We start from the raw sequence: 7,530 nt of genomic DNA on the forward strand, positions 1-7,530 counted from the left end.
GTGTCTCTCTCTGTCTCCTCTTCTTCCCCTCTTCACCACCCAGACAAGATAACAGCGTTTTGGTCCAACACAGTGCGTCCTGTTGTCCTCCGCGCCCCCCCCCCCCCCCCCCCCCACCTCTCGGTCTCGGTCTTAATGAAATTCCCCCGCTGATCACACTGACAGATCTACAAGTTCGTTCAGAGACCACAGTCCAGGAGGAGCTGAGGGCAGGAGGAGGAAAGCCACTGTAATCTGATGATCATGAATGTTACCTGTAGGAATCTGGGATCTTTTATCCAGAGGAGGGGAAAAAAAACAGTCAGCAGATTAGAAAACATTTGATCAAACAGAGGAACCCTGCGTTCAGCCGAGGCTGCAGCATCATCCTACATCTGTGTTTCGTACATACAGATTATCTCATGAGTGCTAAGAAGCGGTTTTGCAGGATTAGAGAACCTTGTTAATGGAACCCAACTGATGAAACGGCATCATTTGTTTCGGTGACAGGTCTGCAGGCTGGTGAACAGGCAGCATCTTTATCCATTTATAGCTAAATTAAAGTGAGGACATGAGGCTCGTGTGACGAGCTCCACCGACAGATTTATCACGCTGCCATGTTGACGGTTTATAAAAGCAGATTTAAAGAACGGGGATATCTGGATTTGTACACATGCACAGTTCCAGTTGTGGATGTGGAGTTCGACGCACCTGCCCCCTTGTGGTGGTGCATCCCTGCACCACAATGACAGTATCAGCAGATACTTGTATTTAAAAAAAAAAAAGTTCAGTCCCAGAAACTGTTCTTATACCGGCCCAGTTTTGCTCTTGCACTGATTATTATCTGATGTTTTTGACACTGAACTCATCCAGTTCACTGCATAACAGTGGCCACAGTGCTGACCACTGCACCACCGTGCCGCCCCCTATAAATGTTATCATCCTGAATATATACATATTGATTGTAATTTTTTTTTTTGCAAAATTAACAATAAATCCCTAAATACTTATCAATAGGATGGCTAACTTGCATGATTATACAATTACATCATTATTATGATTACACTAATTAATAAAATCTATCATTCTATAATGTTCTAAAATTTTCTAAAAATCATTCCACTTCCATGTGTTGTCAGTATCATAATTTATCAATCAAATATTACTGATATTCATTCTAAAACAATGTTGCTTGCTGGGGTAAAAAAAAAAAAAAGTGAAGCCAAAATTATATTGCATGAAAGTTAAACACTGAGTTTATGGTCATATGAGTAAATGAATTGATTGCAGAATAATTGGAAGCATTAGGGAGCAAAAAATTTGAACCCTAAAGACAAAAACTTCAACCCAAACCTGGGAGGACGTTCCAACTGCAGCAGAACCCCGGATGAAGAAAACAGAGAGAAATAAAACAACACATCTGCAAAGCCAGCGTTCAGAGAAAAAAGCATCTACTGAGAAAGCTGTTCTCTTGACTTTTGATTTGATATTTTTTTAAATGAGTTTCTTCCAGTTTTGTGTCTTTCTGTGGTTAACAGCCGCACCGATTACATTAACACCTTGGTCAGGTCTGGGAAGGCCATTATTATTATTATTCCAAAGGTTTTGTTGTCGTTTGCAGTTCTTGGGTAGAGGGCCTTTGAGGCTCTGTGCGGCATCATTTCCTCCACCTCAGCACTGCCAGGTGAACCCGTGAGTATTTTTATGTCTGCAAATTTTTTTTTTTCCGTTAAATTGTACAAGAATTGACTGCAGCGCAAGGGGCATCATCCCAAGTCTCATCCAGGTCAATGGAGTTGGTCCGGGATGTCTCTGGCGAGCGTCACCGCGTTCGCTTGTTTACTTCGTACTGCTCACAACTCCTGAAACAGATCTGCATAAAGCCTTTGAACATCCTCAAGCATTCGACTCTGTGCTCCAAAGCCAACGGGAAGACATTTTGAATGCATAAATAAGGTAATGACTGAGGCACATTTTGATGAGATGCATGCATTTCCTGTTGTATGCAAACTTGTGTGTTTATGTTCTGACATCAGATCAGTGAACTGGTGCTTGGAGGGCTGTTTAAGACATGAAAGCTTGGATGTTCTGTTAATATATTCTCCCAACCATCTGAATACAGTAAATCCTGAATAGTGTAACCAGATTATATATTCTCCCTGTCTCAAGATTTCCCCCAATTCATATTCAGCTCAGCTCACACATGGATTTGATTTTCCGACAATCAGGGAAAAAAAGACATTTCCATAAAAAAATATAATATTTCAATACATCCTGCAAGGAGTTGTGTTTAAGGATTTGATGAATTGTATTACCAACAAACTGAATGTTCTGTATTATGTGTGTTTCCATATTGAATGACCAGTCAAGTAGAAGACATCTGAACACAACTCACCAACTTTTTGAGAAATGCACTTCTTGTTCGTCCTCCACCGAGCCATTAGAAGAAAGATCCCCTTCTCTCCTCTGCACCATGAGGGAGCTGAGACCCTCAGACAGCAGCTGAGCGCTAGTTAGCATAGCACAGTCACTGGTAGTGGGTGGGCAGGCTAGCATTCCTCTGCAAAAAGGGATCAAATACACACAAAGAAGCATATTTCCCCCAAAGTGGGGTGTTTCTTAGAAGGGAAATATTTTCTTTTTTGTGTTAACATGATACAGTTTTAGGTTTGATAGGATTTGAGTTGTTAAATTGCCCTTTGACCTCATATTAAAGAGTGTTGCGAAATGTTCTGCTGCTTTGTGTCGATGACAATGATTTGATTAGATGATGGAGAAAGAAATCCTTTAACAGCCTTTTATTGAAAATGTTCTTGGAATAGATCTGTTTCTAAATTATCTCCAGACTGAGTCCTCTCTCTCTCTCTCTCTCTCTCTCTCTCTCTCTCTCTCTCTCTCTCTCTCTCTCTACCTGAACCCTCTTTGTTTGTGGGTAAGTAGCAGCAAACGTGTCACGCGGCTGAGTTTGAAGGAGGTTGTCTTCAGCCTCACACCCTCCATGCAAGTGGTGTGGAAGGTGTTCAAATATCAGTTATCAGCTTTTGTTTTCTCAGTCTGACTCTGCAGGAGTTTTTTTTTTTACATCTTTAAACTCCCCTGCTGAGGGGAAATAATAAAAGATATCAGTTGGCTCTCTGTCTGCTTGGCCTCTCTCAGTCTCGTCTGTGTCTGAGCATGGAGGGTAACTTTGATGAAACCCAGCCCCGCTGGGGTCTGGGCTCCTGAGAGGGGTCCGCGTTTCCTTCTGCCAGACCCTCGGACCACAGGAACCTGACTGAGCAACACGCCCCGGAAATATTGACACATTACAGCTTCGCCTCTATGAGAAGTGACAGGAAATTAATCTGTTACATGCTTTTTAATTTTTTTTTTACTCTTGTTAACATATGAACTCAAAATTAGACACGATGTGACAGTAAACAAATTTTAAAAAACAATCAAAAAAGAAAGAAAAAACAAGAACATCACTTATTGTATCATCACATATTACATAGATATTGTATACATAGAACAGGACAGAGGCTGAACTCACCTTCAGAGTGAATAGTGGCGCCGCTCGGATAAACCTTGGCGTGTTTGTGACTCAGACAGATCGACTGCTTCTGTCTGGTGCCGCTGTCTGTTTTGAGGACCTGTAACCTAACAGGTGTGCTTTTATGATCTTGTACTGGCTTGCACGGTCTGTTACACCTCTGCTGCCGACCGCTGGTCAACCTTAAGAATATAGATATAGATATATAGATAAAATTGTTATCTTTTAATTTTTGCAGTCAAGTATAAGCATGTAGTATTGATTTACAGTCACTGGGTCACATGACATGGAAGCTATTGAAAATCAAGCCAAACCTTTTTTCATTCAAGTATGCCTCTGGAATAGAAAGATCACCAGGGTGCAATCGAAACACATCAAAGCTGTTGAAAAAACAAAAAAGAGAAAATGTTGGGTTTTGCAACATATGAAAACAACAATGTGCACTAAAACGATCTTATAAATGGCAAAAAAAACAAAAAATACAATAAAAAAAGGCGTGTCTTATATTTCCAGTCCGATGTGGAACCCATTTGGAGTCCCCAGGTCACATGACATTGGAAGATATTGAAAATAGAAAATGTTCATTTCATCTGGTGTTATCATGAACTAATTATTGACGCCTTTGAACAGTTTTCAATTTATATAAAACACGTGACGGCAGCGCTTCCTGAACAGAAAGTTTTCCTGACATCGTGACTGGAATCCATGTCTTTGTTTGACAAGTCATCTCTGGGTCTTTCAGGGGTGGAAAATATTCACCACAGCAGGCGCTTTGTACCACAGCTGTCACCGAAATCACTGTAACACGAAGCCGGAGATGACCACTTTCAACTTCACCCTCCATGCTTCTGCTTTCATCTTCCCACACATGACTCCAATCAGTCCAGAGTTGGTGTTATCAGCAGCTGTATCCTCCCCAGCCTCCAGCCAACAGCCAAGGCCTTGTCTCAAAACCATCGCTGGTGGTCAACAGCGTCGCAGCCAAAGGTTTTGAACCCACTATCTGGCAGCGTTCACCCTGATATCATGTAATGTGGCGGCACAGTCGTGGCGGTGAAGTTATTCAATCCGACCAAAGTTGTGGCTGATATTTTCAAAGGAAGCCTCCTAATTTCCCTGGTAGCGCCTGTCAGCCTATTGAAAGATTGAAATAGAACAAGGAGAAGTGGGAAGAGTTTGCAGTTGTTTCGCTCGCATACTCCCACGACGATCATCAGAAGCCAAGTTTATCACCATCAAACCGGCCTATACGGGGCTCTTCACACTTGAAGATTCAAACACGGATAAAAAGCAAACCTTTATCTGCCTTATTCCCACAATCTAGGATTTCAAACCGAGGCTTAGTGATGGTAGGACCCTGGCGCAGGAATAAAAGGACTGTTTTTACGTTTGAGTGTGGGATCAAGAAGGGTCACATAGCTCAAGTGCCTAAAATCCAACCTGCTGTCATAAACACCTCGTCGGCGGCACACTTTCACAGGGCTCTCGGTCCCCTCCAGCTCGACAGTTGCTGTTTCTGCACAAAATGGGCTGGCTGTGTGGAGAACAGGTGGAATGACAATGACGGCACAGTTGAAATGAAGCGCCACGTGCTTCAAGAGCGGCGGTGACCTATTTCTCCACACATCTGCGAAAAGATAAGGCAGCCAAAGCAAAGAGTGAGTGGACATTAGTTTGACTTTTACCCAACGACAAACCAGTGTGGGAGTGGAGCATGTGAATGTAAACAGGATACGGCACTGGCTCTAATTCTACAAACACGCACGCACGCACGCACACACACACACACACACTCATTTGCCTTTCCCTACTGTGTATACACACCTATGACAAGGCCCTGTTGGTGAGCTGTCTGAGATGTTAAAGAAACTCGAAAGATTAAGTGGCTCCAGAGGTGAATAATTCACCAGCTGATGCAAGTTAAAGGTTTTAACAGCAAGTGGTGAAAGAAAGAAGATACTAAAGCATCACCACCACCTTCCACCCTCACACACACACACACACACACGGACACACACACACACACACACACACACACACATTCAAATGCAGACATTTAGGTTAAACATCTGCATAGGTGTTGGGCAACATACTTAACATCTTAGTCACTTTAAACAGAAACATGTGATCTTAAAAGTTTGCTATCCATCATCTGGCAGACACAGAGTGGAAGAGAGAGAGAGGTGATTTATTGACAAGTCTCCACACCTTCTTCACTTCAAATGTTGTTTTCTTTTCCCAGCGAGGTTCAGGAAAATTCCTTTAAATCTACAGAGATGAATGAGCTGCTGCTGACATATTTGTTCCTGTCCACGAAGAAGATAAGTCATCTTACTTGAGCGAGAACGTTAATAATTGATGGTCTTATCAAGTTTTCATCTTGAACCTACTTTAACTCGACTCATTCATTGGTCGAACCTCACATTTAAGGTTTTCTTATATATCTTTAAAGAAAGACTCTTAGTTTTGGGTAAATGTTCTCATTGTCCAACCTCTCCAGAGCCAGACATGAAGATGGATCCCCTTCTGTCTTGTGTGTGCTTGTTAGCTTTGCACAATGAATAGTAGGGGATGGGAAGTGTTAGCATGCCACAGTCAAAGGTCTTCAATCCTCTCCTGGTGTGCTGTACTGTCACACTGTTTTGGCTTGAGTATCAAAAAAACGACTTAGGAAATTCATTGTCAATCGCAATTTTTACTGCTTTTTCACTGAAATTCTACCGACCTGCATCACCGTCACTCCTGAGACGATGCCAGCGGTGCCAGAGATTTATGAAAATGTGGGAAAACCTTTACTTTGTTGTACGAAGCCTTTAATTGATTGACTGCATTGATCTGCATCTTGCCCCTGCTGGGCAACAGTGTGAATGAAAGCCTTTTACAGCCACATCTGAACCAGTTCAGACACACTGAAAACATTAAGGCTTTGAGCCATTTTTTTGTTTCATTTTTCAAAAGAGGCTACGAAAGGCGGATGCCCCCTCCAATCTGCATCTGTGGGTTGCTGGTTCGCATCGAGGCAGTCGACTAATGAGAAGCATTCCTGCCTGAGAGAGAGGAAAAGATGGCCAGTCTGCAAGTCCTTTAATTTTCAAGATTTGTACCTTTGATTTTGGCTTCCCCCTAATCGCTCCACTCCAACGACAGAAGGTTGTGTGAGTGTGTGAGGCGGTGGGGGATTCACACATGTGGTTTTGGGTAGCCTTCAATGGCAGGCCACATGTTGCTGGAGTTGCTATCTGCTTGGTAAGGTGGTGCCGGGTATGAAATGTGATAGGGGGTGGTTTTTTCTTCTTCTTCTTCTTCTTCTTCTTCTTCTTCATCTTCTTCTTCTTCTTCTTCTTCTGTGCCTTCATCCCACAGAGAGGAATGCAGACAGTTCAGTTGAGGGTCTGTCATTACTCCCAAATTGAGAGGAACCTAATGTTGCTATTACTGATGTCAATGACGTCTGGCTCCTGTGTGTCATATCATATGATTGCAGATGCAGTGCAGAGGAGAACATCTGGGTATATTCTGACCCTTCAAGCTTCAAAGAAATGACCTGTGTTGGAAAAATGGCAGTTAGTGTAAAGAATTTTGTCTTAGTGGCGGGCAGAGTTTTGTAAACTGTTTAGTGAATAATTGCAGGCACTGCAACGATAATTGAAGTCCATGCAATTAGAGGAGGGGGCCACTTGGATACTGAAGGGAACCATCGCTAAAATCAATTCATACATTTTCTTTCCCAACCACAGAAAAAGTCTCGGGGGTCAAAGATCCAAAATATGATCTATCGCATCTCAAAAAATGCTCGCGTTTCAGTGACCGTTATATCGACGATCGGGTGTCAGGATGACGAATCACGAGGATTTGAGGAAGCCAAAACATTCGCCTTTCAACCATTTCATACGGACTCAAGGAATTTGTCTCTGACACGTCCAAAAAAATACCACTAATAGTGATATCCTGCCAATAGCCTGGAACGGGCTTCAGCATCCAGGATCTACAGCTTCATCCTCATCGCCTCAAAAGTAATA

This window comes from Aulostomus chinensis, chromosome 5, assembly GCF_037954235.1.
Source record: "Aulostomus chinensis isolate RoL2024-O1b breed Wild chromosome 5, RoL_Achi_v1.0, whole genome shotgun sequence".
NCBI classification, from domain to species: Eukaryota; Metazoa; Chordata; class Actinopteri; order Syngnathiformes; family Aulostomidae; genus Aulostomus; species Aulostomus chinensis.